Raw genomic sequence first — 12868 nt, 5'->3', positions numbered from 1 at the left:
ATATATTATATACCGGTACTTATTTTGTACCTGGGGCAATGAAGGGTTAAGTGACTTTTCCCAGAGTGACAAGGAGCTGCAGTGGGAATCGAACCTGGTTTCCCAGGTTCTCAGCTACTGCACTGGCCATTAGGCTCCTCCTCCTCCTCTCGGAGCACTGAAATAGACTCATTCAACACATGAATCCTTTTATGAATAAAGTTCTTTGTTTTCTAAATTTATGAGAAACAACCTTTTCTAGAGAAAAGAGGAAATGTTTGTACATTATATATATGACTGGGGCCCTCTGTGTGTCTTCCCCTTGGGCCTGACTGTACTTAATTTTACCTTAACAAGGGCAGCCTTTTTTTGCCAAGGGAGTGAAGTCCACACAACATAACATTACAGGAGCTGCCTGAGACTTAATATGCTGGAGTGGGGGCTTCTGAGATGCACCTTTTGTTTCACATGCTGAAGTCACCAGTGAGAAGAAATCCCTCGGTGATAGTTACGGGATCAGGTGTCAGGCTTCTGAAGCAGCGTTTGTATGCTGTGTGTGGAAGGTGTTTCTACAGAGTACCCAGGAGAGCTTCCAAACCTGACTCCCAAGCGCATGTGCCAATGCCAGCCGACTAGGAGCAGTGCAGCCGCACAGCTTGATACATGATGCATAAGGCTCGGCAGTGGTGAAGCGGGCAAGTATCTCAGAGGTAAATCCTAGTTCAGGGGTCTGCAACCTTTCAAAATCAAGGAGCCATTTTGTGTGTGTTCTGCAAAATATTTTGAATTGATGTCTCCTCTCCCCTCATCCCCAGGCTTCATTCTTTCTCAAATGCCGTTCACCCCGCAGCAGTCAGTCATGCTGGTATTTGCCCCCTCACCATCAGAAGTCAATCTTAAAGCTGCTTCCCCACCCCAGTTTCTCTTTCCCTGTGCTTCCAGCCAAGCCAGGGACTCCTTTCTCTGTGGCCTGTACTGGTGATGCCCCCCTGCAGCCTGGGTGTGATCATGCCAGTACTTGCTACTTTACTCTGTGTCTAAAGCTGCTGCCGTGACATTGGTGTTTGGAGCACAGGAGTCATGTGCTGCTGATCCTAGTCCAAGTGGTTCGTCCTTTAGATCTGCCAGCTTGATGCTTTGAAGATTTGGATGATGAAGTGGAAAGGTGCTACTTGCAGCTGAGAGGTCTGCAGTAGTGCAACAGGAGAGAACTAGGAAGAGCAGATAAAATTTGGGGTCATTTGCCGTCACATGACGTGTAGACGTACCTTAGGGTGTCCGTGAGGAGTGGAGATTAGCAATAGAACCCAGAAGTGAAAGGCAGTAAGGTGTTGCTGGGGGTACATTGAGAGAGACAATATTAATTCTTCATCCCTGCAGCCTGTTGGACAGGTACAAGGGAGGCTGCAGCAGTGCTTCCCAGCCTGGAAGAAATCCATTGCAGATCATTCAGATTTTACCAGCCTGGGTATATACTCTACCAATCTACAAGAAAGAGAGGACATTGGGCCCAGTCTGGATCTAAAATACAAAAAGGTCTGTGTAGATATTCAGTTAGTCAGATCTGTTCAGTGGCTGAACAGGCTGCTTATCTTGCGTCCGTTATGCTGTTGGAGCTACCTCCTGTTCAGACTGGATGGACTGTTTGGGTCTTTATGTACCGTCATCTACTATGTTTACCAGCCAAATAGCATTTCCAGTCCCCTCCTCACTGCAATCCCCAGCATATTTTAATTTAACATGGCATTTATATCCTGCTTTTTCCTCCTCTTAAGGTTCAAGATGTGTTACATAAATTATAAAATAGGATAACACATTGCTTTGGATAGATGAACTTGAAGGATGGCAAGACCTAGAAGGTAGTGGGGGGGGGGGGGGGGGGGGGAACAAATGACGACGGGGGACAGGAGTTCTGTGAATCCATTGTAGGATCCATGTCATTTAAGAGCCACATTGTATACTAGTTTGGGACAAGTGCAGGTCCTGGGGGCTTAAATCGTGTCCATACCTTGGAATTGCAGTGGGGCGATAAGCTAGAAGTTGCTATTAATTCTGTCTAGTTGATTGGTGCTCACTGAGGAAATCATTGACCTTTTACATCCCTTGTCTTTCTGTAGCTTTAAAGTTTGCCATTTCTTGCCCCATCTTCTTGTAACCTTTTTGAAAACAACACCAGCACCTCCCCACTGTGACTTGTTCTTTTGGAGCATTGGTTACAGTATAGACAAAGTGAATTTTGACTTATAGGAATGTTGTAATTTATGCATATCTTTTAATTTGTAGGATTGTCCTTTATCTCTGTTTAACAAATTCTGGCACCACTCTCTGCTCAGTCTGCGCTGACCTGATGACAAATATGTAGCTCTAGCAGTTAGGCGTAAAAGTACTACGTTAGTCTAATAAAATGAATGTCACCTACACCTTGTTTGACTGTTGTTTCAAAGGTCCTATACTGAGGCTTCTGCGGCTGCTGTTTTCAATAGGGGAGGCAGTGGTTTACATTCTGTCCAAGCAGCCCCTGCAGTGCAGGGAGCCCACTTGCAGCTGCTCCTGGATCTTTTCCTTTGGGAACCCCTAATTTGAACTTTGCAACTGACTAGAAGTTTGCTCGTTTTTTTTTTTCTCTCTCTGTACTCTTACAGAGTTTTGTGTCAAGAAGTAGGATTTAATCAGGCACATAAGTGGCTGATGTCATCAAACAGTATTAAGATAGAACAGCTGTCCCAGAATTCATAACTAGTGTAAAATTTGTAGCAAATGTGAACCTTCCCATATGTGCTGGTCTCCGCAGTCCTTTTTGGGTTTGTGTTTTCCACTCTGAACAGTTGTGAAATCAAAGCATTTGTTTGAATGCGTGTTTACATGTTCTGCTGTTCGGTATTGTCTATAAGAGAATCTTTCTTTAATTTAAAGCATTTTGATCAGGTTGGGATTTCACCTAGATCTGCAATGTAGCAGAAAAATCTAGAACTTTGAGACCCATTCCAAATGTCTGATCTGGGCTTTGAGCATAACCAAGCTACTTGCAACACACTAGAAGAATGGATTTGAGCCCGAAAAGGTGGCCTGATGTTGTCTTTGTAATCAGTATGAGGCTGAGACAAGACTCTTGCTAGCACAGAACAAGGAGCAATCCTGTAGTCTGCTGCACAGAGGTTGGCTGCCTCTGCATTCCAGTAGCTCTTTCTCTCAACATTGGCTCTAGTTTCCTATGCAGTGATTTTAAAAGTCCATTCATAAAGTGACACCAATAGTCCTGTACTTGGGTATGAGTCTTTGCTGAGATGCCTCAATTTAAGGCATGGACATATGGACTGAGCATAATGCACTGTCTAACCTGCACGTTAAAGTGGCAGGAAAGAGCCATCAGTGGGCATCGAAGGCACCCTGTAAGTGCAAGTAACGGCAGGCTTTCGTCTGGGGCTTCTAAAAAGCCATGGCAGAAGCACAGCACTGACGTTAGGCAACCATCTTTGGCACACTTGCTGCATCAGTTCTCCAGCTTAGATCCAATTTCACTAAATATTTGGACTGTGCTGCACTACCCACAGCTTGGTTTTTTTTACACTGACAATATTTCTTGCTCACCTTGCCCACCTATCGTTGTACAGACCTTTAAAATGTCCTCCCCAGCATAACATGCATTTGCAGAGGTGGCGTCACTCATATTAACTCAAATTTTAGTCACAATGGCTTTATCAGATGCCCTTATTTTTGGGATAATCACATTTTGATTCTGCAAAAAATGTTCTCTGACTTTGTCAAATGCTAATGTAAAGATCTTCCTTCTCAAAAATCAAGACTAAGCTGTAGCTCAGATCTCACAATTCATAGGTGTTACTCCTGTGCAGGGACTAACCAATTCCTCCCAAGACTTTGCATTTTCACAGACGACAAGCGGGGCCATATTCTCACATGTGGGTGATGTCATCCACGTTACCTGATGCAGAGAAAGCTGATAATCACTTTAAGAGCACACAGCATCCTCGCCACACATGCGCGAGTGCCTTCCCACCCACTGCAAGAGCGCAGGACCATCAGTCTCTTCTCATCCATTGTGAGGAGAGGACGTGCTTTTCGCGGCTTCTAATACCGTCTGGTGTGGGAGTGTTTTTTTCCGAGCATATAGTGTCTTCCTAAGGAGACTTTTCTCCAGTGTTTTATCTTTTTTTGGTCGCTTACTGGTTTAGATATTCTTCTTTCCCCCACTTTTAAGTTTTCTTTTTTTTTTGTACTATTTAGGCCCTCTTAGGTTTCCGCTCCAGTTGGGACTCATTCCTCTAGTTTTTTTGGGGTGCTTTGCCTCTTTTTTTCTGACACCGTTGAGCTATTTGATTTGGCTACACCTGTTTTCCCTTCCATGTCATGGAAGGCTCCCAGTGGCTTTAAGCGCTTTACCCGGTGCAGTAGGGCCATCTCTGGCAAGGACACTCATTCCTGGTGTCTTCAGTGTTTGGGGCCTGAACATACCCCTTTTAGCTGTGTTCTGTGTCTTCATATGAAGAAAAGAGCCCAGCTGGCCAGCGAGGTTCAGCATGATAAATGTTTTGGAGCCCAGTCCGAATCCTTGATGTCTGCATCGGTGTCAAGAGTTGCATTGGTCCATATGGCTGTTAGGCCTTTCTCTGACACTGGGAGTGGATGTGCATTGAGTGGGTTTCCACCTACCTCAATGCCAACTGCTGTGCAGGGCCCCTGGGACCAGTTAGCATCGGACCCGACCCTGAGGCAATGTGAGGATTTCAGGGTCTTCCTCATCGACACTGAGAACTGTTGAAGATCAGCATCAGGCGAAGGCCAACAAGCATCAACATGGATCCCCCTTGACACATGGGGCACCAAGGGAACCCTTGGACCCTGAGAAGCGTCAGCACCGGGAAGACCACTCCCCCTCCATACAAAAGGTACTGATGCACAGGTCTCAATGCAGCCAGGACCCAGCACCTGTTTTGACCCCGGTAGGCCTAGCCTTTCCTGATGGCCTCTCTCGTTGAGCATATCTGGGTCAGGCTCCATGAGCACTTGGTGAGGCTTTTACAACAGTGCATAGGTGTCTGGAGGCTCATTCTCGAACCTCCCATGGGGAGTTCTTAGCTGACATCGATCAGCAGCATTCATGAAAGTCTGATGAAGATCCATGGTACTTCTTGGAGTCCTATGATATCCCATCTGACCCCCCCCACCCCCCTTCCCGAGGAAAGAAGAAAATCTCCACCCGAGCGCCTTTTCTTTCCATCTTTTGTCAGGGAAGTGGTAGCTGCCATTGTGATCCATGTAGAGACGGAGGATGAGCCCAGCCAGGAATTCTAGTGCCTATGCTTCAGCGCCCCTTGGTGGAGAAGCTAGAACCCTGGATTATTTTGGGCAGAAGATACATCGGGCCTCTATGTCCATCTCCCAAAATCAATCTTACCAGCTCCACACAAGCCTAGGAACTTGGTGCATAGTATGTCTGAATTGGCAGAATCTCTTCACCAGTTGATCAAGCAACAGAAGGTGTGTAGAAAGTTCTTGGGCAGGGGTACCTAAGACACCTTTGATGTGGCATCCAGGATCTCTGCCCAGAGTACAGCGATGTGCAGACTCTCATGGCTGCATCTCTCTGACTTGGACCCTGCAGTTCAGCAGAGGTTGGCAGATGCCATGTGCTGGAGAGATGTCCTTTTTAGAAATGAGGTAGAGAAGGTCGCTGATTTCATCAAGAAACACACTGACACACTCCTGCCAGACGTCTTCTACACCTTCTTCCTCATCTAGGAGGTTTTTGGGCAAGTGGAAGAGAGGTCCATAATACTCAGATGTAGGTATGCTCCTTCTTGCCAGCCTCAGCAGGCTCAGTCCCAGTGTGTTGGTTCTCGTCAACAGCGTGCACCCAAGGCCCAGCCAGCTCCCCATTTAAAGCAGGGGGCAAGCTTTTGACTGGCTCCAGCAGAACATGGCTGTAGTAACAGTAACCGTCCCGGACAACCTACTGCTTGAGGGGAGGCTGAATTTTTGTCTAAGAAAGGTGGCCCCTTGTAACCTCAGACCAATGGGATCTTCAAATAGTCCGTCTGTTACGCCGTGCAGTGGTGTCAAAGTCCACCAAATTGCCCACTGAGAGTGTCTCACTTCAACTCTCAGCACAAGCAGGTACTTGCAGAGGAACTCTCCGCCCTTCTTAAGGCCCATGTGGTCAAACCCATTCCACCAGGGGAAGGGATTCTATTACAGGTACTTCCTTGTGCCGGAGAAAATGGGGGATGCGTCCTATTCTAGACCTGAGTGCCCTGAACAAATTCCTGATCGAAGAAAAGTTCAGGATGGTTTCCCTTGGCACTCTTATTCCCATGATCCAGGAAAATGATTGGCTATGCTCTCTGGAATTAAAAGATGCTTACACTCACATCCCGATACTTCTAGATCACAGCTTTTCAGAAAGAGGTTTTTTTCATCAAGTCTGCCTACTCAACCACTGGTTGTGGGCTGCAGGAGATGTGTAGGATCATTTCGTCTTTTTACCTAAAGTCACCACTGCTTCGTTGTCTCATTGAGTCCACCATCTCCAATTCAAAACACATCTGCTTGCCATGACAGGTCCCAGGGGCAGACTGGCAATGTTCTGAGTCATGGGCCCCTAACCACCTATCAAAAGTGATTAAATTAGATGGACCCCCCCTACTGCTGTGGGCCCTTGGGCACTGCCCAATTCCAAAGGTCAGTCCGCTCCCGACAGCCTTACAGCAGGCCTGCATGTCTTTTAGTGTTTCAGACTAATGTTTCAGTAATGGTCAGGACCTCTTTAGGTCTTCTCTGAACACCTTACTTCATCATCTCTATTGTCTAGAGTTACAGCTGTCCTCTAGCAGTGTACATGTCTCTGCACTTTCAGTCTACCATGTTCTCATAGTTGGTGTCCAATTATTTGAAGGTTCATAAAAGGCCATTATCTCAAGCCACTAATACAGAAGCCTTCTGACCCTTGGGCCCTTTACCTCTGTTGTGAAACAGCAACTTAAACCTATGAATCCTGATCTGTCAAGAATCTTAACTGGGGCAGCATTCTCTCTAGCAGAAGTTACTTCAGCTGGCAGAATTAGTGAACTCCAAGCCTTAGTCATGTGTAAACCTTGGTTATGTCATAATAGTTTTATTACATATTGTAATCTCCCAGGGGTACTCTCATGTGCTGAGAGTCCTCTTGTGGCTCCTGTCCAGCATCAGAAGCTCTCAGCTAGAGCTCTGCTTCTGAAAAAGGCTTAGAGACAAGTCTCCTTTATGGAAGCCCGTAATCCTAGTCTCAATGTTTGGTGCTCCTCTTTCACTCAGGGTGACTGTTCCTCATTTATCATCCCTTCTTAGAATCCTTCTTGGATGTATCCTCAGGGAACAGATCACCTTTCTGGTACACCTGAGGTGCCCCTTGACACTTCCTTGGGAATAGAACCCTGGTTTCTCAGCTTTCACAAATATGCAAATTGGATACACCAGATGCAAATCCACTTTATTAGCACCCTGCTCCAGTCTTGTGGGGGAGCAACTTCTTTCCAGCATATCATTCAAATTCCAATAATACACAGTTCCATTACTTCCAGGTAAGTACCTTCTTGGTTTTTAGAGGGATCTCCTCCAGCAGGCTTCAGGCTTTCCAGGTGCCCCTCTCCTCCTCTCTTCTTTGAGGGTGCTTTTTATAGGGTGGCTAATCTCCCCACCTCATTAGGCCCCTCCCCCTGGTTCCAGAAAGGTCCCAGCCCAGAACTCTCTCCACCTTCCCTCACCTACTCTGAGAGCTCCCCCTTATGGCCCCTTCAGGGAAGAGCAGGTCCTATACCATGAGCACCCCCTAGCTGTCCCTTCAGGTCATTACTTGGACATACCCCTTTTGGCTCCCTCTAGTGACCAGATCAGGGCATTTTCCAGATTTTTCCCTGGGACAGCGGCCTCCTCAGGCTAAGGCAGTCCTGTGTTTATCACAATACTGATTCTAAGTTCCCGTGAAAGGTAATTGCACCCCTTGTGAGAATGGAAAAAAGTGCTGTCTCTATCTTACCTTAATCTAACCCAAGCATCCATGGAAGAAGTCCTCTACTTATTACCTTATGATATACATAGGGTATTTACATTCCACCAACTCCCAAACAAGGTTCAAAGTGGATTATAAAATACTACAGTACAACAGAAAAAAAGTCAGATGTATCCTAACCAGTGTTTCCTAAATAAATATATCTCTAGCTCCTTTTGAAAGTTCAAATAAGGTAAGTTTTTTTTTTTTTTTCAATACAGGTGGAAGAGCACACCAAATCTGAACTGCCTGATAACTAAAGGATATCTCCAATCTTTCTTATACTGTATCTCGGGGAAAGCTGACCTTGCAAAATATGAGGGTGAAATGAGAATGAGAGCAAACCTATTAAATATTCTGGAAAAGTGCCATCAAATAGTTTGAATATCAAACAAGCTAACTTAAAAAATGATGTACACCTGTAAAGGTGACCAATGTAAATTCATTAGAGCATTGCCCTATCAAATTTTTTAAGGTGAAAAATCATTTTAGCAGCAATGTGTTGAAGCATAAATCAACTGAACAGAAATAGAACAATGTAATCCATTACAGCAGTCTAAATGGGACAGGACGAGTGCACGGACTAAAATAGAAAAAGGTTTCTCAGCAAATAGTGAGGTGCTGAAGCTTAAAAATTTTTATGAAGTACTGCCTTGACTTGCTGTTCTAAAGATAATGTTGTTATCTAGATAAGCTCGCAAAACTTGAAATTTTGCTCTACTTTCAAGGAGAGGCTGTTAACAGACTGATCAGAAAATGTACTGAGCTGTTCATCCCCTTTGATCCAACAGACTGCATTCCAGCAGCTAAGAGAACCTGAGCTAATTGGCTAGACTCCCATATCCAATTTTGTTATCACGCTAGCCAGCAGTCAACGTCATCAAATATAAGCTACTGCTATTATTGTAGCTCTTTTGAAATCTGCATTGCAGAACAGCATTTGCAAGACTGCTAGTCATTCCTTCTCTATGCTTTCCCTTCATGCTATTAATTATACCAGCCCTCCAGCAGAAGCACTGAACAGTACTGATGAACCTGTCTGATCTGGGTAAGCCTTGTGTCGTCATTTGAGAAGGCTCCTCTTTAATAACGGACAACTTATCTATGAAGTTAAGCAGCCTGGACCTTGGGAGCCTATCTGCTTTTTCTGTTGACAAGCAAATGCAAAGTTGCTTACCTCTAGCAGTGTTTTATAGACAGCGAGATTAAACAGGCACAATCTCTATACCAGTGTTTCCCAGGCTGGTCCTGGAGTACCCCCCTTGCCAGTTAGCTTTTCAAGATAGCCGCAACAAATTTGCAAACAATGGCGGTATATTCCAAAGACCTTTGGAACCTTATTTTTCTGATTCTTGTAAATGAGCAGACACAAAATTAGGTAACTTTTTTTTTTTGTGATTACAGTATATAACCTTCATTTACAGTGGTAATTATCATGATAGAGCTCCCAAAGATGTATAATTTTTGGTTTTAAAGCCAAAAACTGTGATTGAGTCTCTTATGCAATAAAATACATTTGAACAATTATTTTTTTTTTCATCAGGATTAGGGAAATGATTTCAATATCCAATCCAGGTCAAACTCTAAAAGGACATAAACAACAAAATAGCAAACTTGAAAACAGGAGAAATATTTTTTCATTCAATGAATAGTTAAGCTCTGGAACTCTTTGCTGGAGGATGTAGTAACAGTGGTTAGTGTATCTGGGTTTAAAAAAGGTTTGTACAAGTTCCTGGAGGAAAAGTCCATAGTCTGCTATTGAGCTGCTGCTTGCGCTGGGATTGGGGATATGGAATACTACCATGATTTGGGTTTCTGCCAGGTACTTTTGATCTGGCTTGGCCACTGTTGGAAACAGGATACTGGGCTAGATGGACCATTGGTCTGACCCAGTATGGCTACTCTTTTAGTCTTATGTAAACTTCATATTTTCTGGTAAAAAGATGCCAAATCTGATTTAGTAATCTTGTAGTTATTTTGCCCTTTGGCCATTTTTTTTCTTAAATTAGACTTATCTGGTGGCAGTTCAACCATTAAATAAATACACTGATACTAAAGATGGTAATGCAGACTGGATTGTCCTGGGCCCCCTTCATATAGCTCTGAAATATTATGGATTCCTAATTTTCCTCTTGAAATATTCTGCCCAGTGTGCGGCAGTAGCCAAAAAAAGCAAACCGGATGCTAGGAATAATTAGGTGAGGGATCCAAAATAAGCCCAAGAATATTATAGTGCCTCTGTATCGTGCCCTGGTGCAACCTCACCTTGAGTATTGTGTTCAATTCTGGTTGCCATATCTTAAAAAAAAGATATAGCGGAATTAGAAAAGGCTCAAAGAAGAGCAATCAAAAATGATAAGAGGCTGGAGCTGCTCCCATATGAGGAAAGGCTAAAGAGGTTAGGGCTCTTTAGCTTGGAAAAGAGACGGCTGACGGAGGATATGATTCGTTTACAAAATTTTGAGCGGTATGGAACCGGTGGAGGTAAATCAATTTTTTCACTCATTCAAAAAGTATAAAGACCAGGGCACATTCAATGAAATTGCATGGAAATATTTTTTCACTCAAAGAATAGTTTAGCTTTGGGAGGCGGGACTGGTGGTTGGGAGGCGGGAAATACTGCTGGACAGACTTATACGGTCTGTGCCCTGAAAAAGACAGGTACAAATCAAGGTAAGGTATACACATATGAGTTTATCGTGGGCAGACTAGATGGACCGTGCAGGTCTTTTTCTGCCATCATCTACTATGTTACTAGTTAGTGGAGGATGTGGTAACAGTGGTTAACATATCTGGAGGAAAAGTCCATAGTCTGTTATTTTATTTATTTATTGTTACATTTGTACCCCATGCTTTCCCACTCATGGCAGGCTCAATGCGGCTTACATATTATATACAGGTACTTATTTGTACCTGGGGCAATGGAGGGTTAAGTGAGTTGCCCAGAGTCACAAGGAGTTGCCTGTGCCAGGAATCGAACTCAGTTCCTCAGGACCAGAGTCCACCACCCTAACCACTAGGCCACTCCTCATCTTGCTCTGGAATTGGGGGCATGGAATGGTGCTACTAATTGGGTTTCTGCCAGGTACTCGTGACCTGGATTGGCCACTGCTGGAAGCAGGATACTGGGCTAGATGGACTATTGGTCTGACCCACTATGACTATCGTCACTTTGCTTATTAATTTTACATGAAATTTAAAATTCAGCCTTCACAATATATTTAACAGAAGCCACTCTTTATTCTAAGGAAGACATTTCACCTACCATCTTCCTGGCAGCATCTGGTTTCCTTTCTTGATCTGTGTTTTTTTTCCAGTGGCTGCCGATTCCAATATTGGAAAAGCCTGCAAAAAGGCTTTCATTAAATCAGACTGCAGCTTTTAAGCAAATTCAAAGCCAGGAGTTGCTTATTACCATTGTTACCTTGAAAACATTCAGGGAATTCTAGCAAAGACGAATTTACATGAATTTCCAGTCGAACCTCCTTTTTCTCTGGTAGTTTGCTACTCAAATGTTCAAGAGAATTAATGCCAAGTGTTGAATTACTCCTATTTCTAATCAAAAGATACAAGGGGGGATTCAGTTAACCTCATAGCCTCTTGAGGAAGAGAGAGAAAAACTACCCATAGAAAGGAAACCCCTCTGCCAGGCTGAGACCGTACCTGCCCCCACTCAGTAGCGACACTGCCACATGGGCTTATCAATAACACCAAACTCTCCTCTGTATTCAACTGAGTTTTGTTCTATTGTATCTGCCATTAAAAATGTTCTCAACCTACCACTAGCTGGAGTGGGTGACAATGATATCGGTCACTTGGAGCTAATTATTTTCAGATTCGTGCTTTTGAACACTTGGGCTGCAGTACCGTCAGACTGGGGCGCTTTTCACCAGGTAAGAGAAAGTCTGATGTGTGTGAACAAAATAAAAAAGTTTCTTCTTCACCATATTTAATTCAAAATGAATAAAATTGTCAAGGGGGAGATAAGGTGAGAGTGGCAGAGTGCAACCATCTTGAATCGCCTTTCCACAAAGGTGTAAAATGTATTAAGTCTTCAAATATTGTATGAGCCTGCTATTCAAAAGGGTTGATCTGGACAGGGGAGGATTTCGCTCTGTTGAACCACACTGATCAAACTGAAAGGGGATATGCAACAGCCCTTAAGCAGGCAATACTGCACAATATTGCTTCTGATCACCATGGCAGTGTCTGGGCAGAGCCAGGCTGTCTAAACTTATCTGCCAAGTTTCCTGGGCACCGCTTTGAATACCGGCTGGTGCGTGGATAACTTCCAGGTAGCAAAAAAAAAACCCCAAAATGCACAAGCAAGTGGTCCACAAGATCCAGAACAGTAGGAAAAAGAGCAAACCCACGTGATGAAATATAAGAACAAAAGTTATTCAGTGCAAATGTATAAAAACAAGAAATTGAATGTGCATATGAAAGCAATCTGGGGACCGGGCTGTAGCTGTTTGGAAAGAGACAGCCTGCTGTAAGTGATTCTCACTTTGTATACTACACTGTATCCACCAGACAGGGAAAACACGACATTATTCCTGCTGATGCAGCCCTTGAGAGGTCAAAACATGGCCATGTTGGAGAGTCAGAGGAAAGTAATCGGTTGTTTTTATACATTTGCACTGAATACATTTTGTTCTTGTATTTCAGCACGTGGGTCTGCTCTTTTTTTTTTCTGCTAACTTCTAGGTAGCTGCACTAACCTGGATGTTCGATATTGGCGCTGAATGTCTAGGCTTAATTCAGCCTGCAGCTCTCGGTGGCTTTAGAATAAGGCTGAATAATGGCCGCAGTGCGTTTTACTGCGCCTCCAGTTGAAGTGGAGTTCAC

The sequence above is a fragment of the Microcaecilia unicolor genome, chromosome 8, assembly GCF_901765095.1.
Source record: "Microcaecilia unicolor chromosome 8, aMicUni1.1, whole genome shotgun sequence".
In the NCBI taxonomy this organism is placed as follows: Eukaryota; Metazoa; Chordata; class Amphibia; order Gymnophiona; family Siphonopidae; genus Microcaecilia; species Microcaecilia unicolor.
Note: the sequence above shows the minus strand (reverse complement) of the source record.